This window comes from Oryctolagus cuniculus, chromosome 17 (genome assembly GCF_964237555.1).
Source record: "Oryctolagus cuniculus chromosome 17, mOryCun1.1, whole genome shotgun sequence".
NCBI classification, from domain to species: Eukaryota; Metazoa; Chordata; class Mammalia; order Lagomorpha; family Leporidae; genus Oryctolagus; species Oryctolagus cuniculus.
In genome coordinates this window covers 43247058-43270077 of record NC_091448.1, presented here as the reverse complement: position 1 = coordinate 43270077, position 23020 = coordinate 43247058, and the positions used below count along the sequence as shown (strand labels likewise).

General features: G+C 55.4%; 1 protein-coding gene and 1 long non-coding RNA gene across 3 annotated transcripts in view; both read right to left on the bottom strand.

Annotated features, from left to right (window-relative positions):
- Nucleotides 1-23020, bottom strand: part of KSR1 (kinase suppressor of ras 1) — a 155655-nt gene that overhangs the window by 81759 nt on the left and 50876 nt on the right. The window lies entirely within an intron of this gene.
- LOC138846169 (uncharacterized) overlaps nucleotides 6023-23020 on the bottom strand; it is a 34946-nt gene continuing 17948 nt past the window's right edge. Inside the window, exon 2 of the long non-coding RNA XR_011383603.1 lies at nucleotides 6023-23020. This exon is cut by the window's right edge and continues 12008 nt beyond it. This is a non-coding gene — a long non-coding RNA (uncharacterized lncRNA).

Below are 23020 nucleotides of genomic sequence, written 5' to 3'. Positions count from 1 at the left end.
CATGTTCCCACATAACAAGCCCCGCACATGACAAACCCCAAGCAAAGCTCATGGATTCCCTGGAAAGGGGATGGCTTAGACGAGGTCCATTGCAAAGAACACGCTCACTCTGGAAGACCCTTTCCTGGCCCTGATTTTACTCCTAGGAGGTCAAGAGCCGGTCAATGTCAAGCCAGACGGAGAACAGAAGAGCCAGGCCAACCAGGACAACGCAACCTGAGGAAGCAAGTTGAGGAGGGCTGTAACGGGAGCTGCCCTCTGGGCCTGGGGCCGGGGCCGGGGGGGGGGGGGGGGCACAGTTCAGGAAGATGGACGCACGTGCGTGCCCATGACACACAAGCACACACCTGCATACAGGGGACCTGTTTCAAATGAAAAAGAAGCAGGAAGCGGCCGCCAGGCGCCCTGGAAACCAATGTGAGCACACCCACTAGAGAAACTGGATCCCAGGCCACCTAGACAAGGTGCTGATCACGGGCCAGGCACGGCTTCACAGGTGTGACACACACACTCGTTGGATCCTCACAAGGGACCCAGAAGAGAGGTCCTGCTGCCACCCCACCCACAGAGGAGTAAACTGAGGACAAGGAGCAGCCCCGAGTCCCACAGCCAGCAAGTGGCACAGGCGGGACCTGAACCCAGATGGCATGGCGGCCAAGTCCACCCTCCTGAGCACAGGCTAAACTGCCTCCTTGAAGGACTGATGCATAGGGTACCTGCTGTGCCAGGGCCAGGGCTAGGCATGCTGGTCTGAGCATCCTCGTTTGTAAACGAGGCCCCAGAGGGACAGGAGCCCAGGCGCCATCACCAGCAGGTGCGTGCCAGAGCCAGCTTGCACTCTGGAGAGGCTCAAAGCCCTGGGTCAGGCCTGACAGGGCCCACCCCCTGCCAAGCCCTGGTGCCCAGGACACCATCCCTGTTGCACTCCTCCAGGACTGCCACACAGATCCAGGCAAGGGGCCCAGAGGGCTGCTGAGCCACCTGACTGGCAAGAAGCCAGAACCTTCCAGAAGGCCTTAGCTAGGGAGAAAGCAGGGACCAGCAGAACTTGGGCAGAGAATCTGTCAGCCCCAACACTCCCCTGTATTCCCCAGGGGCCCGCCAGCCACATCTACGCCTGGCCGACATCACTAGAAAGAACAGGGCTGGTTCTGCTCTGGCTCCCAACGGCAGGAGCTGTGTGTGTTGAACTTTCTGATGTAACAGCTCCAGCAGAGACTCATACACTCTCTTGCCCAAGTCCTGATTTCACTTATACACAGACCTCAGGCAGAACAAGCAGGGAGCCCCAGGAGCCAGGCCTCACCGTGGTTGGTGTGGCCTGACAGAGGGGCCACACCATGCACGACTGCACATGTGTCACAGCCCACTCCCATGTGCCTCGGACACACTAACTGGTCGTCCAGGTGGAGGACAGCTCTCCTGGGGACCCCAAAGGGCTATGCATCTCCTGCTCCCCGGTTCTTGGCAGTCAGTCTCCAACAAGGACCGCACCAGTAGCCAATGGCTCCTGGTAGGACTGAGCCCACCTGAGAACCAAGATAGCTCATCCGGGTCTCCCACGTGGGTGGCAGGGAGGGGTCCAAGCACTTGGGCCATCCTCTGCTGCTTTCCCAGGTGCATTAGCAGGGCGCTGGATCAGAAGCAGAGCACCTGGGATCCAAACGGGCAATCTGATGTGGGATACCAGCGACACAAACCTGCCACACCACAAGGCTGACACCTTCGAAATACCTTGCGATCACAAAAACCCGGAAATGTCCAGAGAAGGGCCGTCAAGGTCATCTGGAAGGTGACTAAGGAATGGAGGCACTCGGGCCCAGGAAGAGACAGCAGCAGGGTCAGATCACCCAAAGCCGAAATGCAGGCTGGGACAGCCCCCACCCCCTCGGCTCCCTGCTTCCCTGCAGCACTGCTCAGGCCTGGGTTCAACCTGCTGGGAGGACAGCTGAGCAGGCCCGCCAGCTGCCTGTTTGTCCTGGACAAATCAGAAGTGAGCTCAGTGTAATTACTAAGCCCCACGTGGGAATGAAAGTCAGACTCGAGGTAGAGGAAGTGGCCGGGGTAGGCTGTGACACCCTAAACCCTGAGCCCCGAGTAATGCTGCCCCTCGGGGTGCTGCCGGCTGAAGCCTGAGGGCTTTGCACCCACTGTGCCTCCAAGAGCTCCAAAGAGGGGTGGAGGGGCCTTGGGTCAAACCCCAGCTGCTCACGAGCTGCCTTGATTTGAGCTAAGTCATCCAACCTCTCAATCCCTCAGTATCCTGATCTGTAAAATGGGAGGAGAGAGAGACCAAAATGACTCCAGGGCAGCGGCCCCCACAGCAGCCCCCACAGAGACTAAGGCTTAGAACACCTGGAGTACATTTGCCATGAGGGAGCCATGTCTGGAACCCAGCTCTCTGCTAGCGCTCCTGGGAAAGCAGCGGGAGGATGGCCCAAGCACCTGGGCCCCTGCCGCTCATGTGGCAGACCCGGATGGAGCTCCTGGCTTTGGCTGGTTGTGGTCATTTGGGGGAGTGAACCAGTGGATGGAAGATACCTCTGTCCCTCTTCCTGTAACTCTGCCTTTCAAATAAACAAATACATCTTAAAACAACACAATAAAAAGACCAAGGTATTCACACTCCCAACTCCTACAGGGACCTCAGGTGTGTGGCCAGAGCCAACACTCCCTCTGCTCTCTGTCAGCGAGAGTGACAGTGACATTGCCAGGTATCGGGCCAGTGGCCCCTCCAAAACCTTGGCTGCCCGCTGCCTGCAGCCCTGGGCCACGAAGGGAGAAGGGCCGGCCATGCAGCGCCAAGGCCCTGACCAGGAGGCCATGATTCTGCACTCTTGTGTGCAGCCTCCTCCGGGCTCAAGAGCTTGAGTCTACTTCCAGAAAAAGGAAGCCGTTTCTCAACATGTTGCCACACACAGATAATGAGCAACACAAACCAAGAGGCAAGCCAGGCCCTGGCCCCGCAGGGAGGGGTGTGGGGGGAGGGGGGGCAGGATGCGGAGGGGGCGGTCTGCCAGGCCATGCAGCGCACACACTGTCCACCACCCTGCAGTCGGCAGCAGGCGTGCCACGGTGGAGACAGCCCAGAGACCCCGTGCCAGCCGGGCTGCTAAGCATGCGGTACCCTCTTACAAAACCATCAAACCAGTTTACAGAAACAGGCAGCATCTCGTGCTCGTCTGCCGAGTGACAGAGCCACAACAAGAAAACAGCACGATCGGTCCTTCAGTTACGTGGAGGGGGTGGAAAACTGAACCTTCCGCCGATGAAATGCAATTGAAAGACTTGTCAATCATGAGGCAGTGGGCTTTGAATGGGAAGGCTGCAGGAACTCGTTTTCTTCCTTCCAAATGTTCTACAATTACCACGTGCTGATTTGTGGGACTATTAATGATAATAATGCATTTTATGCCATTGGAAGACGCGTGATTCTCCCCCAGCCAGGCAGAAAGTTTGGGGGAGCCAGCAGGCCAGGTCCTTTCTAAGGTGGAGTTCTGCTGGGGGTGGGGGCCGCCCACGCTTCCCACGAAGGCTGCCTTCGCTGGTGCCTCCACCTGCCACGCAGGGTTGCAGACGGAACAAAACCCCACTGCCTCAGATGGGAAAGAGCAGGAAAGGAAGAGAACAGCCTGGTAAGACAGCCCCAGAGCCACGCTGCTGAAGCGTGTGGGGGCTGTGTCCATCTACCCATCCATTCAAGAGTAGTCTGTGGTCAGCACAGAGCCAGGCCCTACGGATAATACGGAAACAAGTAAGACCCGTTTCCCACCCTGGAGACCTTAGCCCTAGCACGGACCAAAGACACCCTGTTATAGCGAACAAGGTGGCTTGATTTAGGCTTTAATATACACACTGCTGGGGCCAGCTTGTGGTGCAGCGAGTTAAGCCGCCTCTTGCAATGCTGGCACCCATACCGAAGTGCCGGTTCAAGTCCTGGCACTGCTTCTGCTGGCACTGCTTCTGATCCCGCTCCCTGCGAATGCGCCCGGGAAAGCAGTGTAAGATGGCCACGTGCTCGGGCCCCTGCACTCACATGGGAGACCACGATGGAATTTCCAGCTCCTGGCTTTGGCCTAGTCCAGACCTATCTCCTGCAGCCATTTGGGGAGTAACCAACAGGTAGAAGATTCTCTGTCTCTCTCTCTATCTCTCCCCTCCCCCCTGGTCACTCTGCCTTTCAAATAAATATTTTTAAGTGCAGCTTCAGAGCAAAGACAGGTATCAGAAAAGGGCTCGTGGGAAGTGCGTTAGCAGTGTCTCGGAGAGCAAGCGGGAGCCCAGCAAGAGGGCAATGAGCTGGGCTGAGGAATCACAGCGCTTCGTGTTTGGAAAGTCACAGCTGCGATGATCGCATCAACGCTTTCCACCTGAAGGACGGGGCAGGAAACAGAGGTCACACACTCATGCGCCCTCTCTCTCGGCTCTCTCACGCCCGCTCTCTCCTCTCTCTCGTTCACTCTCTCTGCTCTCTCTCGGCTCCTCTCCCCTCTCTCTGTTTTTCCTTCCTCGCCCCTTCCCTCCGGCCTGCTGGCTTTTCCCCAATAAACCCTTGCCCTTACTCCGGTGTTTGGTGTGTTTTGTGACGATCTTACACTGGTGCTGTGACTCGGATCCCGGCCCCTCCCCCAAGTGACTTTGCTCTCCATTTGGGGATCTCTGAGCTGCTCTGGGGTCCTGGATTTCTGCCAGTCCAAAGCACATCCCCGGAACTCCTTCCACACCACCGAACGCCCCGTGATCTCCATCCACACGCCGGCCTTCCACATTCTGAGGTAAGATGAGAAACGGGAAATTCTCACAGCGACTTCTCCTTTTGAGTTGTGATCTACTGTCGTCTGCCTGTCAGGCTATTCTACTCCCGTAAAAGTCATAGTACCAGGCACTAACCACAACTCCTACCTAAAGGCTTTTAGTCTCTACGGATGCTGTGTCCAGGCAACAGTGGGTGTGAGTGACCCAACAGTGGGTGTGAGACCTCCTGTCCCTTCTACAAGCTAAGCCCTGGGCTCCAGTGGGTGCTTGGGTGACGACCCCGCCCTCTGCTCCCATATCCTCTCATTAGTCAGATGGCCGGGATTCAAGGACACTTGCAGTCCACAGATCTGACTCTACAGGTCACAATGGGAACTTTTCTCTAACCACATTCCGACTTATTCTCCTCTTGGTTGCCTTTTAAGTAATATGGTCCCTCCCAAATTGGCTCCAGCCCTCAAACGTCAATGCCTCATCTTTAAAGTAGCCCTCCATGGCGGTGCGTTTGGCCCTGAGGGATCAGCCCAAAGTTGGAGTGGTTTGAGAATAAAATAAATATATATATATATATTTAAAAAAATCAATGTTCTGAGGCTGGCGCTGTGGCGCAGCAGGTTAGCACCCTGGCCTGCAGCACTGGCATCCCATATGCGTGCTGGTTTGAGATCCAGCTGCTCCACTTCCAATCCAGCTCTCTGCTGTGGCCTGGGAAAACAATGGAAGATGGCCCGGGTCCTTGGGCCCCTGTACCTGCGTGGGAGACCTGGAAGAAGCTCCTGGCTCCTGGCTTTGGCCTGTACCAGCCACGGTCATTGCAGCCATTTGGGGAGTGAACCAGTGGATAGGGAATTCTCTCTCTGTCACTCCTTCTCTCTCTGTAACTCTATCAAATAAGATAAATTTTTAATAAGACAGAAAACTACAAGAGTAAACTTGAAAATTCTTTTAAAAGAACTGTTTAATGACATGTGGCAATGCCCATGATATTACAGTAAGTTAACCACTCACTCAAGATACGCAAACTATGTTTAGGATAAAATCTCAATGTTTTTAAAAAGTATTTTACTTATTATGAAAGGCAGAGAGATGGAGACAGACAGATAGCTCCCGCTTCCTGGTTACTCCCCAGATGCCTGCAACAGCCAGGACTGGGCTGGGCTAGACTGGAGCCAGGGGCCAGGTCCCCGCCATGGGGCCCAAATATTTGGCCCATCACCTGCTGCCTCCTGAGATGTGCATCAGCAGGAGGCTGCAATGAGGACCAAGAGCTGGGACTGCGGCCCAGGCACTGCAACATAGGGCGCGGCATCTTAACCAGAGTCTTAACCCCTAAGCCAAATGCCTGTCCCCTCCGTTGATCTTTTTATGGCTTTTTTTTTTTTAACTTTACATTTTAATTTACATTTTAAAGCAAAATAAGTATATCAAAACGTTGATACTGGAAGCAGGATTTTTATTGTTTCTACTTTGCCGTACTTTCTACGAGGAACATGTGTCCTTTTTATGATCACAAAATGTTACTCAAAATGAAAGAATAATCTGGGACATCCTAGACTTAGAAAACAGTGGAAGGCAGAAGTGAAGCGGCGTGGATCTACGCTGTGGGGGAGAGAGAGCAGAGCTGCACAGCCAGACAGACCGGGGCTCAGCACCTCCACCCATTACCTCCCAGATGCCCTTGGACCTCAGCGTCCTCTGAAGACACAGTGCACCTGCCTGATGCACCAGCCAGGGGCCCACGGACCCTCCAGAGTCAGTAAAGTCAGAGTCCCATCTATGGAGCAATAGCACAAAATGCAAACAGGACACAGCCAGGTGAGGCTGGAAGGCTGGGGTGTGAGCCGCGCCATGGATCTAACAGGAGCATTCCGGGAAAACAGAGATGTGCCCAATGAAGACACACGTGCGGGGGGGCGGTGCTGTGGCATAACAGGTAAAGCCACTGCCTGCAGTGCTGGCATCCCATATGGGCACTGGTTCAAGTCCCGGCTGCTCCACTTCTGATCAAGCTCTCTGCTATGGCCTGGGAAAGCAGTAGAAGATGGCCCAAGTCCTTGGGCCCCTGCACCCATGTGGGAGACCTAGAAGAAGGTCCTGGCTCCTGGCATCAGATCAGCCCAGCTTCAGCTGTTGTGGCCATTTAGGAAGTGAACCAGAGGATGGAAGACCTCACTCTCTCTCTGCCTCTGCCTCTCTGTAACTCTGCCTTTCAAGTAAATAAATATTTAAAAAATCTCTCTTCTAAAGACAGCAAGGATGCTGGGTCAGAGTCCGCGCCGGCACTGATGCTCCCAAGCTTCCCACATGGGCTGATGTGCGCTCCAAACAAGGAAACGGACAGGAAGTCCGGCAGCAGCCTCTGAGCAGGCCTGTATGCCAAGATATGCCTTCCAAGGAAGCAGCCCGGCATCGGATGGTGCTGCCCTTACTCTCACTGGAGCCCACTGCGTTTGTCCAGTCCGACAGTTGCGGAGAAAGACTGAGGCAAAGCTTTGTCTGCCTCCTGGGGTGTCCTTGACCCCCATCACCCCGTTCTCCCTAGATGAGGAAGCCACAGTAACACCAAGGCCAGGTGGCATCAGAGAAAGCGATCGTGCCCTGGAAAACACACGAAGTTCAGAGTGAACCCTGTGGGGCAGCACCGGGGCACCGCAGGTTAAGCTGGCACTGGTGATGCCCGCAACCCTTATTGGAGCACTGGTTCAAGTCCTGGCTGCTCTGTGGCCAATTCAGTCCCTGCTAATGTGCCTAGAAAGGCTGCCGAGGATGGCCCAAGTCCTTGGGTCCCTGTCACCCACATGGGAGACTCGGATGGAGTTGCAGGCTCTGGCTCCAGCCTGGCCCAGCCCCACCCAGTTATTGCGGCCATTTAGGGAGTGAAGCAGCAGGTAGAAGAACTCTTCTGTCTCTCCTTCTCTGCCTTTCAAATAAATAAAAGTAATTCTTAAAAAAAAAAAAAAAAAACTTTAGAAAGAAACAGAAGGTCAGTGACCAAGCTGTAAGTAACGGAAAGCCACATCCTTCCTAAAAGCAGGCTTTGGCAAAGCCAAGACGAGCCTTCGGAGGGAGAAGCCAGCACACTGAGCTCATGTTCCGGGGCCTGATCCTTACCATGGTCCTTGCCCTGTGCCGGGCACTGTCCCCGACAGACACTCAGCACGCTGCGGCTCATTCACCTCCAGACAGGAGAAACCCATGGACACAGAGGGTACCCAGCCCAAGGTCAGGTGCAGTGCTCTTGTGCAAGCTGGAAGGGGGCGTCCCTTCTCTGCACACACACACACACAGCTCCACCCCAGGCACCGCGCAGTCTGGGTTTCGGCAGCCCTTCAGCTCTTTGTGCAATCCACAACCTGCTCGACTGTGCACTGCCAGCCAGGTAAGAGGCTGCTAACAGGCAGAACTGCAACGCCGACTGAGCCCACCTGGCTCCTGGGACCTGCTCGAGCGGCCTGTGGGTCCACACTGCACAGTAGCGCTGATTCGGGTGACAAAGTCCAGAACTCCGGATCCTGGGGGATGTACTGCTCCCGGCCCCTCCCTGGAATTGCTACTGCAGGGCAGTGGGTGTGCAAGTGGGCCGGGCGGGTTCTCACGCTTGCTCCTCCTCGCTCCCACCCGACCCTTCGCCAGCTTCCTGCCCTGCCAGCCCCTGTGCACTCTGACACCTGAACCAGCCCCTTGAAAGGAGGGAGCCTGTGGAGACCCCACCCCACCCCAATCCAGTCTTCCTGGCCTTAAGACCCTTTCCCTCTGCTTCCTGCCAGCCTCCCTCTTTTTAAGCTAAACATCCGGGGACGCTGGCCCAGCTGCCCAGCACTTCTTCCGCGTGTGGCCAGAGTCCCACTCCCATGCTCGTCCTGCGTGGCCTCCCCTCCCAGACACGTCCTCCCCCAGCTTCTCCAGCCTCCTTCACCTCTCACGGGCTGCCCAGGACTCCCACCGTAACCCATACATCCACATCCCCCAGCCCGGAAACCCTGAGAGCAGGCCTCACCCCAACTCCAGACCCAGAGGCAGCTCGGTGCCAACAGGTCTAAAGCACTTCCACTCTCTCCTGACCTTCATCCTCCTCCCTCCTTCCCGACAGAAGGCTGACGCGTAACTGGCTCACTCCAGGCAGGTGCAGCTGGGTGACTAACACCTGGCCAGCGACACAAACGGAAGTGTCTCGCGGGACTTCCACAAAGACTATTTTAAAAGACACATCCTTCTGCAGCCCTTCGTTCATTCTGCAGTCTTGAAAGTTGATGTGACAGCTGGAGTGTGACAGCCACCTTGGAGCATAAGGACAAGGGACGGCACAGGGACAAGCTGGAAGGAGTCTTGACGGCCTGATGGGTCTGTGGACCCACCTCCGGCCATCACTGACGTATGAGGAACATCCAGTTGTTTGAGCTGCTGCTGTTTGAGCCTCAGTCTACCTGATCTGTTATCCAAACTGGCCTCCTGCAGCCCCTCCTGCCGACTGCACTCCTCTGAGAATGTTGCCAAGATTCACCGTCTGGAAGCCCCGGCTGCTTACCTGCCGGTTTTCCCCATCACGCTGTGAACAACTTCATGGCAGGGACCTGTCCCTCATTTTTCAATAAAATAATTCATTTTAAAAAATATTTATTTATTTGAAAGGCAGAGTAATATATAGATACGGAGAAAGAGATCTTCCATGTGACAGTTCACTCCCCAAATAGCTGCAATGGCCAGGGCTGGGCCAATCAGAAGCTGGGAGCCTGGAACTCCATCCAGGTCTCCCCCGTGGGTGCAGGGGTCCAAGCACCTGGGCCATCTTCTGCTGCCTTTCCCAGGCCACGGCAGGGAGCTGCTGGAAGCTGAGCAGCAGGACACAAACTGGCAGTCCCGCCCGCGATGCTGTCACTGCAGGCGGTGGCCTGACCCTCTGGGCTGCCACGCCAGCCTCCAACAAAATAATTCAAATACACAAAAATGGTACCCGTTCTATCTGGGGTTTTCCATTTTTGCTACGTCGTTCTGACGTTTTTAGCTCGCAGAAATGGTGTCATCACCACACACACTCTGCACGTGCCCATCTTCCGGGCAGCCAGGCGCACTCCTGCCGCCAGCGGGCCCGCTGAATGGCACCACACTGCGAATTCCCCATCAGCCAGTGACGCGGCCCCTGCTCCTGAGCGCCTAGCTTGCTTCCAGAGTCTCAGAACCCACGAAAATGCTACCATGCACATGCCTATGCCTAATTGTTTCTCTAGCACAGACACGGGGCGATGCTCCTGCCTGGGGGTATGTGTACCCCTAACCCTACCAGATACAGTGGGGTCCCCTGGAGAGCAGCTGTGCCACTTCACACCCCCCCGCCCAGGCCCAGGGTGACGCAACAGCCTTCTCCCCAGCAGGCGTAGGAGGGGCCTCCAACAGGCTCAAGGAAATGCATTTCATGCATTCTAACTATTTTTGCAAAGTACTTCTCTTTCCAAAATCTTTGAGAAATTTATTTGAGCGGCACTATGGCACGGAGGGCTAAGCTGCTGCCTGTGATGCCAGTATCTCATACAGGTAGGTGCTGGTTCGACTGCTGGATGCTCCACTTCTGATTCCCCTGCTGGCACGCCGGGGCAAGCAGCGGAGGCTGGCCCAAGTGCTTGGGCCCCTGCCACGGGGGAGACCAGGGTGGAACTCCTAGCTCCTGTCTTCAGTCTGGACCAACTGAGGCCGTGCAGGGGGCTGGAGGGGTGTGGGCCCCTCGGACGTAGGTAGAACGCCCTTCACAGGCAGGCTGTCGCTGCGGCTGGTAAGCCTGTCTCCAGACTGGCCCGCATCTCCGCCACTAATAGCTTCTTGTGCTGCGTGTGTAACCTTGCGGTTCGAAACCACACCTTCGGGTTGGTTGCAATCTTTCACCCAGAGCTAGGAGAGGAGGGGGCTGAGCCCCTAAGGAGATGGGCTGTCTCCAAGAGACCCCCACTATCTCCATGAGCCCCAAGCCAATCCACATACAGTATGTGAAGCCCCCACCTAAAGGGCACCCCTATAGAATGCCTTAAAAACCCCAGGCACTTCCTCAAAGCCAGCATCCCATTCGGGCACTCCGCCTGCTCTCCTCTCAGACCAGACACTTTCCTGTCAAATGAAAGTTTGTGCCTCTTTGCAAATTGTTTCCCAGCTTTTTATTTCTATACTAAGCTGAAGAAAAGAACCACGAAACTCACTCCTGCAACCGCCCTCCCCTTCGCAACCGGTAACACCAACCCTGGCCATGTGGCCATTTGGGGAGTGAACCAGAGGACAGAGAATTGATCGATCAATCAATCTCAATCTCTCTCTCTCTCTCTCTCTCTCTCTCTCACACACACACACACACACACACACACACACACAATGCCTTTTTTAAAAAGAAGAGATTTATTTATTTGGAAGTCAGAGCTATAGAGAGAGAGAGAGAGATCTTCCATCCATTAGTTGACTCCCCAGACAGCCACAACAGCCAGGGCTGAGCCAGGAACTTCATTCAGGTCGGGTCTCCCATGCAGATGGCAGGAGGCCCAAACACCTGGGCCATCTTCCACTGCTTTCCCCAGGCCATTAGTAGGGAGCTGGATTCTAAGTAGAGCAGCCGGGATTCAAACCAGCACCACACAGGATGCTGGCATTGCAGGAAGCGGCTGTACCCGCTATGCCACAACATCAGTCCCATTGCCTTTCAAATAAATAAAATTAATCTTTAAAAAATTTTGAGAGGCAGGAGAGCAAGCGAGAGAGAGCATGCCTATCCTCTGGTTCACTCCCAAATGCCTGTGAGGGCCAGGGCCTATGCACGGAGTCGGGAACTCAGTCCAAGTTCCACGTGGGTGGCAGGCGGTCGGTCACCCGAGCCATCACCACTGCCTCCCAGAGTCCACGCTAGCAAGAAACTGGTCAGCAGCTGGAGCCAGGAACGCAAGCGTCCCTGCGGGGGACTCTCCCGTCTTCCCTACCTCACACTCACCTCGCCCCTTCATTCTATTTTCCACTCACTTAAAAGTTTTATGTATGTATGTACGTATTTTCTATTCAAAAGGCAGAGAGACGCTCTTCCATCCACAGGTTCACTCCCCAATGACTGCAACAGCTGGGGTTGAGCCAAACTGAAGCCGGGAGCCTAGAGCTCCATCCTGGTCGGCCACACGGGGCGCAGGGACCCAAGTACTTGAGTCACCCATCACCCGCTGCCTCCCGGGGTGCGTATTAGCAGGAAGGTGAATCGGAAGAAGAGGAGTAGCCAGGACCTAACCAGGCCTCCAATATGCGATGCAGGCATCCTAAGCAGCGTCTGAAGCTCTGCCCCGTTTCCCACCCACTTTGAAGTACCCTCGCATTTCCCTCTGAAGCTCCAGTTTGTGCCTCACACCACGGTAGCAGGATGCCCTCTGCTCTCCTTATACTCAGAGGTACTGGGGCAGAGACCTGGGCGCCCCCCAGCCTGAGCTCCGCTCCCCAGCTGCCCCTCTGCAGAAAGTCTTCAAACCGGGCGGCCCACGCTGAGCCAAGGAGCGCGTCATCTCCCCACAAGACATCTCCCCATCGCCCAAGGAGGGCGCCATCTCATATACAGAGCCTGCCCGCAGCTTTGGGGGCGAGAAACTAGCGCTCCCCGCTCAGTTATCTCATAACAAGCCCACTCCCTCCTGGCCAGATGGCAACACCAGGACACAGGAGGACAAGGGACTGTGCCCTCCCTCTTCTCCCCGAGTCTTGTCTCGGGCGGTGGCTCCTGCGTGGCTCCTGATAAAGGCAAGTTTCGGGCAGAGAAGGGGCCAACTTGTTTATTCCCAAGTAGGATCCAGATTCCAGCCGTGACATGTCCACTGGGTCTGCTCACTGCAAAAGCCAGCAGAGCCGCAGGGCCAGAGGGGGACGGAGGAGAAGCGGCCTTGTTTATTTTTAGGTAAGCCCGTATTCCCAGGATCAAGTTCACAGCCACTTCCCGGTCCTGTTTGTCCTGCCTCTGCCTGGCCACGCACTCTTCATGTGAACCGGCCTCCGGCGCAGAAGGGCGGCTGCCTGACCCACTTAGGCAGGGGCTCCAAGAGGGACCCAGGCTCCTCCTTGCTCGGCACTCACGGTCCCCCATCCGCCCTCCCTCCCCTACGGCCTGTGTGAGCGCTGTTCCGTCCACGCTCCCATGCACAACCCAGGAACTGCCCTCAGAAAGCTCACAGCCGGGTGAGGCTATGTGGACAGATGCCGCAGCCAATAAAACACAAGATAAAGCGGAGCACAGAGCACGGGAGATCAGAGGCAACCAGACTTGGTTTCCCTACACGCACCAGGACACCATGAGCAGACTTTTTTTCCAGCACCATAATCCCAGCTGCCTTTGTTCTCCTGACATGACCATGAGTAACAAGGCAGCAACCAGCACTTAGGGGAAATGTGCAGCTCCACACTGGAGCCCCAGTTCTCACCCGCTGTCCCCCATCCGGTGGCCTTCTTGTGCCTGGCCTGAAGTGGGGGGTTGGGCAGGGGATAAGTGGCGCAGAGCAATCCTCCCAGACCATGCCCTCCACCCTAAGGCTCTCAAAGCCCCAGATGTTGTGCCTGTGTGGGAAGAACACAAAGAGCTGCCTGGCCCGGGGACCCCACAGACAGCAAGTCGGTCGGTCTGGGGCTGCACTTCCGATGCTGCTACAAGCATCCCAGGGGCAGGTGTTTGGCACAGGGGCCAAGCTGCCACTTGGGAGGCCTGCGTCCCCTATCAGCGTGCCTGAGTTCCAGTCCTGGCTCTGCATCCAATTCCAGCTTCTCGCTAATGCAGACCTGGGAGGCAGCAGGTGCTGCTCCAGTAGCTGGGTCTCTGTGAATTGAGTTCCCAGCTCTTGGCTTCTGCCTGGCCCAGCCCTGGCTGTCATGGGCATCTGGGGAGTGAACCAGTGGCTGGAAGATGTGTCTGTCTTCCTCTCAAAAAAATAAAATAACAATTTAAAAAAATAAAATAAAATAAAAGTGATCTCAGGTGATGCAAATGTGCAGGTAAGGTTAAGAACCAGTGTCTGTCTTCCTCTCAAACAAATAAAATAACAATTTTAAAAAATAAAATAAAAGTGATCTCAGGTGATGCAAATGTGCAGGTAAGGTTAAGAACCAGTATCCTAGGGGCCAGCAAGGTGGTGCAGGGGGTTAAGCTGTGGTCTGTGATGCCAGCATCCCATATGAACAACAATTTGAGTCCCAGCTACTCCACTTCCAATCCAGTTCCCTGCTAATGCACCTGGAAAAGCAGTAGATGATGGCCCAAGTGCTTGGACGCTCTGCACCCACATGGGAGACCCAGACGGAGTTCCAGGCTCCAAAAGAACCAGCATCCTGAACAGGGTTCCTGGCGTTGACCGCCTCCAGTGCTGGAGGGCCAGGAATCCCATTTCACAGAACGTGCCTGAGGCAGGGGGTGGACCCGAAGCCAAGCAGCCTCTAGGCGACTTCTCTCTTCTCTGGAGCACAGAATGGGTTTCAGGAAGATTCCAGCAAACGGGGAACTGCACTGTCCCCAAAGCTCGGCTTTGCTCTGCCTGTTCCTGCTCCCATGAGAAACAGGTAACTAGAACAGGGGCCACCCCACCCTCAGGACGGAGGCCAGCAAGAGCTGGAGGCAGCCTCTGAGAGGCCTCCCTGGAACAAAGGGGCAGAAGAACAAAGCCCCACTGTGCCAGGGCAGGGGGGAGCCAGCAGAGCCCGAGGCAGCATTAGCATTTCATTTATTTATTTATTTCTCATTCTCTCAAACAAACACCCTAGTGACACTGCACTCACTCCAGTGTGCCAAGCAGGGCTCTGAGCCGGTTCCAAATCTTAACTCATCATTTCTAATCATTACGCTGGCCACACACTCAGAAGATGGAGCCTTCCATGGCCCCCTACACGGACACACAGGAGCCACTCAGGGGTAACATCTGCCCAGGCCACCGTCTGCTACAGCTGTGCCCCTAACAAGACCCGATGCCTTAAAAAAAAAAAAAAAAAAAAAAAAAAAAAAAAAAAAAAGCTGGTGCCGTGACTCAATAGGCTAATCCTCCGCCTGCGGCGCCGGCACACTGGGTTCTAGTCCCGGTTGGGGTGCCAGATTCTGTCCTGGTTGCCTCTCTTCCAGGCCAGCTCTCTGCTGTGGCCCTGGGAGGCAGCAGTGATGGTTCAAGTACCTGGGCCCCTGGCACCCATGTGGGAGACCTGGACTGCATGCATGGCTTCAGCCTGGCCCAAGCCCAGCTGTTGCAGGAGACTGTGTAGCCCCGAGGCCACCACTGACTTCCACCCACTGTCTCACGGCACCTGCCAGGTCCGGTATTGCTAACCCCACTCCCAGATGGGGAAACTGAGGCTCAGCTGGTCACAGAGCAACTCCTTAGGCTCACAGCTGCTGAGCCCAGGTTCAAGCCTGTGCCAAGGACTTCCTCTGGCCCCTAACTCTGGGTGTTGAAGGGCACTGACCCGCATTCGGGCTCTGAGTTTACACAGTTACAAACCTCAGTGGCGCACCTTGCTTTCTTCCTTCGCTGGGATGGGTTTTCACAGTGGCACAGTCCCCCCACAACCCGGCAGTCCTGAATGCTCCCTCGGCAGCCCCACACAGCCAGGGTCCAAGGCAAAGCTGTAGAGAGGAGGGGAGGGCGGGCCTATCGGGGGGACAGCTGGGGTCGTGGGACCTGCAGGGTGGCAGAGACTAGCTGTCACCACTCCAGATATCTGTTCTTGGCATCAAACCTGCGTGGCCAGGTCAGAGAGGAAGTTGTGCTACACCACAGAATCACCAAATGCCAAGGGCCGGCTTTGTGTCGTAGCAGGTAAAGCCACCACCTGCCATGCCAGCATCCCATATGGGTGCCAGTTCAAGTTCCAGCTGCTCCATTTCCAATGCAGCTCCCTGCTAACGCACCTGGGAAAGCAGCAGAAGATGGTCCAAGTGCTTGGGCCCCCGCACCCACACAGGAGACCCAGATGGAATTCCAGCCTCCTGGCTTTGGCTTGGCCCAGCCATGGTCACCCCAGCCATTTGGGGAATGAACTAACAGGTGGAAGATCTCTTTCTCTCTCTTTCTTTGTCTCTCTGTCTTTCCCTCCCCCTCCCTGTAACTCTACCTTTCAAATAAATCGATCTTTAAAAAAAAAAAAAAAAGTATCACCAAACATTGAGGCTGAGGGTCGAAGGGGCCTCAGTGTCCTCAGCTGTCAAATGGGTACAGGAGGAGGGGTTGCTGAACTGAACAATCTTGGAGGAATCTCCTGTCCTCCCACCTCTGGGAGCCCTAAGGGAGGAGTTGATTCAACCCCAACACTGCCCCACGCTTGGGAACCCAAGGCCCAGAAAACAGCAGCGGCTCCAGGTTCTCCCAACAGAGGAGGGTTGGGGAGCTATTTGGGATTGTTAAGGGGCGGGGGCCACTTAAGTAATCTACAGATGATTGAGACCAAACGGAAACTTCCTCTCCAAGGCCTCAGGCCCCCTCTCTGCAGGGGAACCACACCCAGGCTTTCCGCATGCACGGCCACCAGAAGCCATTACTTGGGGGCGGCCAGTGGTCAGGCCTTCCTCACCCTGTCACCACCACGCTACAGCAGCTGGGGGTTGGGAGGCCCAGAAGTGAGTTCTGCAGCCCTGCGCTCCAGGGCCAAGCAAGCTGGGAGGCACGAGCCCTGCATGGCAGCCTCAGGTTCCCCCCGCTCTGGCCGACCTCCACTTTCCACTGAACTGGCCAGCACAGAAGGGCGGGATGAATGCCGGCGTTCACCTCCCCAGACGGTCAAGGTCTGGCCAGGGCAGGCTCTGGGCCCCCAGCACCACACCCAGGAGAGAACGGGTGGGCAGTACCAGATCATAGAAACGTCGTCCACGGCGTCTGGGGAGAACACATACACCCCTGCTGAAAGGAACCGCCAGGCTACTTGCACCTTTCTAAGAATATTAAAGTTGGGGCCAGCGCTGTGCTGTGGCGGAAAAGGCCGCCGCCTGCAGTGTCAGCATCCCATACGGGTGCTGTTCAAGTCCTGGTTGCTCCACTTCTGATCCAGCTCCCTGTTAATGCGCCTGGGAGAGCAGCGGAAGATGGCCCACGTGCTTGGACCCCTGCTCCCACATGGGAGACACAAATGACGCTCCTGGCTTCAGCCTGGCCATTGCAGCCATGTGGGGAGTGAACCAGCAGATGGAAGATCTCTTTCTCTGTAACTCTTTCAAATAAATAAACCTTTAAAAAATAAAGTTCATGTGAGATCTCACCAGTGCAGGCTGTTTCACACTTTGCTTCTCACACCTGTCTCAGCCTCCCTAGGCTGCAGGGAACACCTTCCCTTCTTGAGGCTGGGCCGGGGGCGGGGGTGGGGGTGGGGCAGGATCTCAGAGCACTCCTGACAAGTCACTGCACTTCTGTTTAAGTCTTCACTCCCTGAGAACTGGGAGCCTGAGAGCTCCTATCTCACCTGCTTCTGAATCAAGCGCCCGGCCTGATGTGGCCAGCACAGGTCCTCAACGACGACTGAATGACTGAATGAACAGCCGGAATTTTTCACCTGCTTTGGCTTATGGTGGTTCCTCCCCCTTGAACAGGTTCCTGTTCACATCTGAAACCGTTCCAGATCCCGGAATCTTCCAGTCGCAATCCCAGCCAATGCCCTCCACACTTGCTGAACCCGGGACCCAGCGCCACTCGCTCAGCCCCTTCGTCGGGCAAGAGCAGGTTTTCTGTGTGATGTGGAAGTGGGCTAAGGGAGGCCTCCCTACGATCACCCAGGAAAACGAATCAGTTATCACTTATGGTGGTCTTTCCCCCCGCCAGGTACAACTCATCCAGTGGAATCCGACACGGCGCCCTCGCTGGTGACGTCCTGCTCTGTGGAACACAGGACGGGCTCACCAGTCGTGTTTGCTTGTTTCTTTTCTTTTTGAAGTTCTCTTTCTCTACACACATGCTCACTCACACAGCATGACTTCAGAAAGTTCATGGAAAATGCATACTATGAAAAAAACTACACATGGATTTCAAAAAACTTCGGCACTGGGACCGGTGCTGGGGTGCAGCGGGGTTAAGCCCCTGCTGGAGACGCATACATCCCATGTAGGAATGCCAGTTTGAGTCCTGGCGGCTCCACTTCTGTCCCAGCTTCCTGCTAATCTGGGAAGGCAGCAGCCGACAGCCCAGGTTCTGGGGTCTCTGCCATCCACTCAGGAGACCCAAATGGAATTCTTTGCTCCTGGCTTCAGCCTGGCCCAGATCTGGCTGTTGAAGGAGTGAGCCAACAAATTGAAGACTGCTCTCTCCCCGTGTGTGTGCACACGTGTGCCTGTGTGTGTGTGTGTGTGTGTGTGTATGACTCTGCCTTTCAAATAAATATATCTTAAAAAAAAAACTGGAACCAAAATAAACATTTTAATTCTATTCTTCCAGAAAGTTATGAGACTTTGCATGTGTATGTGTATTTTAAATGCAATTTTAACATTTTCTTTTGTTTTAAATCTTTTTTTCATAATGAACATATATTAGGATTTCTTTCTTTATTTCAGGGACAGACAGAGCTTGCATCTGCTTGTTTACACCCAGTGCTCACCAGTGACAGGTGTAGGCCCAGGCTGAAGCTGGGAGCCAGGAACTCAATTCAGGGTTCCCACATGGGTGGCCACCACCTGCTGCCTCCCAGGGTCTGCATTAGCAGTAATGCTGGCACCAGGAGCCCAGCTCAGATGCGCTGCTGTGGTGGGCATGTGCTGCCCTAGGCTACACGCCTGCCCCGTACCTCACTTTACAGTTAGATATGAAAATGGAGGAAGGAAGGAAGCAAGCAAGATAGGGGACAAGCACTCCACTCTGCCCAGCATAGACAGCGGACAAGGCCAATGCACACTGAGACATCTGTCCTTGGATTCCCAGTGTTGTCTCAACAGCAGGGTCATCTCTGTCACCAGCTACAAATAGCCCCAACTGCCCTGATTCCACTGCCACACGGACCACAGCCACCAGGGAGACGGTGGCAGTGAGCTCAGGCCCTTCCCGGGCATGTTCTGTGTGCTGCACATGATTCCATTCAATTCAGTCTGTTGTAGTTCAAAGGTTTATTTCTTTATTTGAAAAGTGGAGTTACAGCAAGGGAGAGAATCCTGGATCCCCTGTTTCAGTCCCCAAATGGCTGCAACGGCCAGGACTGCAGACTGAAGCCAGGAGCTTCTTCCAGGTCTCCCACACGGGGTGCAGCGGCTCAAGCACTTGGGCCATCTTCCCCTGCTTTCTCAGGCCATTTGCAAGGAGCCATTGCAAAAGAGGAGCAGCCGAGACACAAACCTGCACCATATGGGATGCCGGCATCGCAGGCAGCGGCTTTACCCACTATGCCACAGCGCTGGCCCCAGTCTGGTTCTTAAAATGACTGTGAGACAGTTCTTCTATCCCTCCATGACAGATGAGGATGCAGACACAGAGAGGTGCGGTAACTGGCTCACCATCACACAGCTACCTGTTCTTCATTCTTCTCCTTTGGCCACAGCCTGGATGTGCTGGCTCTGAGATAAAGCCAGGTGTTGCGGATGCTGTGACAGGTGGGGGAGGGAGGCAGCGGCGCTGGGAAACCAGCAGGCAGTCAACTTCATCAAGCCAAGTGTCCATCGTCACCAGACCGAAGACCCGATGGGACACTCACTCCCCTCATTTGAAAAGGGCACACCAACTGTAGAAGACTGGCTTCTGCTATCCGGCAGGCCACAGCCATCAGAGCCTGAGCCCACAGCCTCCTCCTGAGGGCTCTGCCTCAGCCATCCAGGTGCAGTGCTGTTGCCCGGCCCCTCCCGCCCATGGACTCCAGCAACGTGAAGGTGAGAAGATCCACGGCACCCAGCAGGGGATGCAGAGGCCACAAGATGCCACAGCGGTAATGGCAGAGGCGGGGAGAAACCACCCAGCAGCCCCGGGATGCAACAAGCCTGACTCCCCGGGGCCACCATGGAGGAGCAGAGCGGCCTGAGACCACTGCTCAGCCAAGCCCACTGAGGCACCCAGCCACCCCGGGGCGGGGCGGGGGCGGGGGCTGCCACTGCACGGCCACAGAACCTATGCTCTTCTTCCAACTAGCTTAAATGATTACAATGTACTTCGGGTCCTACAGAGACGTTTCCGTTACTCAGGCAGGTATTTGGTGCAAACCGTTAAGCTGCCACTTGGAACACCTGTGTCCAGTACTGGAGTGCCTGAGTTCGAGTCCCAGCTCTGCTCCCAACCCCAGCTTCCTGCTGCTGGGCACCCTGGGAGGCAGCAGGCAGTGACGCAAGCATCTGAGTCTCTGCCACCTACAGGAGAGACCTGGATCGGGCTCCCGCTCCCGGCTTCAGCCCGGCCCAGCCTGGGCTGCTGTGTGTGCTTGAGAAAGAACCAGAAGACAAAAGATATCTATGTAGCTCTCTCTTTCAAACAGATATAACTAAATACATTTTAAACTTTTTTTTAAGGTTTCAATTACCAAGGAAACTAACTTTCTGTGAGATAACTTGTGCCCTCTCAATGTCATCCAGTGAATCTGGCACCTGCTGTTAGCTGCTTTCCCATGCCTGTCCCCTCCTCACTTCCAGGGTCATGATTTTTTTTCTTTTTTTAAAAAAGATTTTTATTTATTTATTTGACAGGTAGGGTTACAGAAGTGAAAGAGAGACAGACAGAAAGGTCTTCCTTCTGTAGGCTTACTCTCCAAATGGCCGGTACAGCCGGAGCTGCGCTGATCTGAAGCCAGGAGCCAGGAGCTTCTTCCGGGTCTCCCATGCGGGTGCAGGGGCCCAAGCACTTGGGCCATCCTCTAGTGCTTCCCCAGGCCACAGCAGAGAGCTGGACTGGAAGAGAGAAACTGGGACTATAACCAGTGCCCATATGGGATGCCGGTGCCGCAGGCGGAGGGTTAACCTAGTGCGCCACGGTGCTGGCCCCCAGGATCCTGATTTTCAAAATAACCATGTGCGCAGCTCCCAGGCTCCTTGGCACACACTGGCTACCACACGATCCAGCTCTAGCCAATGAAATGTAAGGGGAAACCTCAGTGCTTACAGGAAGAGGCTGCTGGAATGCAGACATGACACCTATCAATAAGGCAGCCCTCCTGAGCCCATGAGGCTATGCACTGAGGACGAGAAAGCTCAAAGCCAGAAGGAGCAGCATGCAATCCTCGGCCAGCCTGCCTCATGACTTCCTGAAAAACAACCCGATTTGTTAAACCCAGCGTTATCTGGATTTTCTGTAACATGGAGCCGAACAAACCCTAACTGACATATTCACATGAGATGACAATTCCAGGGTGGTAAAAACGACTCCTCACGTCTTACCCTGTTTCTCCAGGCAGTCTGCGCTTGGGTCACCCCAGTTGAGTGCGGGCTGGCCAAGCGGTCTAACTCGGAGCCTGCCTCCCGAGTGGGAGTGGCAGGTGGCCACCAGTTGTGGGACTGCGTCTTTGCTAATCTCCTGCAACCTGGAATTTTGCTAGGAAACAAAAAGTGCTTTATGGCAACGGCGTCAGAGCCACAATGGGACCTTTCTGCTCTGGTCAGGGGGACACATGAAGCGCTTAGCAGCACTGCAAGCAGCAGCCAGGGGCCGCGGTGAGGCCTGGGCCTTCCTGACCATTCTCCACTCTGTGTGCCACTCGGGAGGAAACGTGGCGGGCAGAGACCAAGGCCCAGGTCCACTGCGGAGGGCTGTGATGAATGGACTGTGCCCCGACACGGTCGGGTCTACCTCGTCTCCTCCCCAGCCTCTCCCATCTGCTCCACCCGCTGGGGTTATGCAGAAGCAGCTCTTGGAAGCCCGGCAACACCCAGAGAAGGGATGTGTCCCCACGAGGTGCTCAGAGACAGGACAGTAAGCAAAGCTTCGCGGGGAGGCCAGCGGACATGCACCTGTGCCCTCTGCTCACCTAAGATGGACGGGGAGGCAGTGAGTGTCCCGCTAGGCACACCCAAGAGAAAGTATATGCACACACACACAGGCGTGCACACACACACAGGCTTACCAAGAGACGCGCCTGACAAGGAGCACAGTATGTTGGGGTAATATCCTCAAGCAGTAAACAAGCCAAACGGCACCCACAGGAGAATGGGTACAAACACCGTGCTCACCAGTGAATGGGCTGATGAAAACAAACGAAGCAGCTGGCGCCGTGGTTCACTAGGCTAATCCTCCACCTTGCGGCGCCGGCACACCGGGTTCTAGTCCCGGTCGGGGTGCCGGATTCTGTCCCGGTTGCCCCTCTTCCAGGCCAGCTCTCTGCTGTGGCCAGGGAGTGCAGTGGAGGATGGCCCAAGTGCTTGGGCCCTGCACCCCATGGGAGACCAGGAGAAGCACCTGGCTCCTGCCATCGGATCAGCGCGGTGCGCCGGCCGCAGTGCGCGGGCTGCGGCAGCCATTGGAGGGTGAACCAACAGCAAAGGAAGACCTTTCTCACTGTCTGTCTCTCTCACTGTCCACTCTGCCTGTCAAAAAAAAAAAAAAAAAGAAAGAAAAAGAAAAAAAAAGAATGAAGCACAACTAGAGGCAACAAAGACGTGTGGATTTCATAAACATAACAGTCATCAAAAGCTGCCAGATCCTGAAGATGATACATAGTAGGGTTCTTACAGAAAGCTCCAACAATGAGCCACACTAAATGCCGCTGTTCAGGGATGCGTACGAGCAACAGACAAGCATGCTGAGAAGCAAGCCGGCGACCACTGTGCAAGTCAGCCGGGTTACTTCTGGCAGAAGGGCTAGGGGTCACCACCAGGGGGCTGTGGGCTGCTGGCAGGGTCCCCGTTCCCTTGGAGTGGATGTGGGGACAGGGTGTCTACTCTGACAGCCCTGAGCTGGACTTCACGTTTGGGTGTTTTTCTGAACTTATGCTCCATTTCACAACATAAACGCACAAATGAACGGACTGATGTCTAGATACCAACCCAGCCTACTGTGCGCACTCAGCGCATGAGAACCTGAGGCTCAGAAGTGGGCATGGGAAGCACCGCAGGATGCAGAGAACGGAGCCGGAGAACGGAACACGCGCACACACACGTTGCAAAGACACTAGACAAGCATGCCCTGGCAGCCCTCCAGGAGCCCAGCCACAGCCCCAGGCGCTCAGGAAAGCCAACAGCAGAGAGCCAGCGCGGTGAGCACACCAGGCGCACACGGCTCACTCAAATGCTCCCAGCAGCCCCCACTGCACAGACGAGGACACGCCGCCCGGGGAGGTTCCCTTAGGCTGCGGCCAGCAGCTCAGTAGTGAGGCTTGGATTCCTCTGGCTTCCGCGTTCTTGCCAGTCTACCGTGTC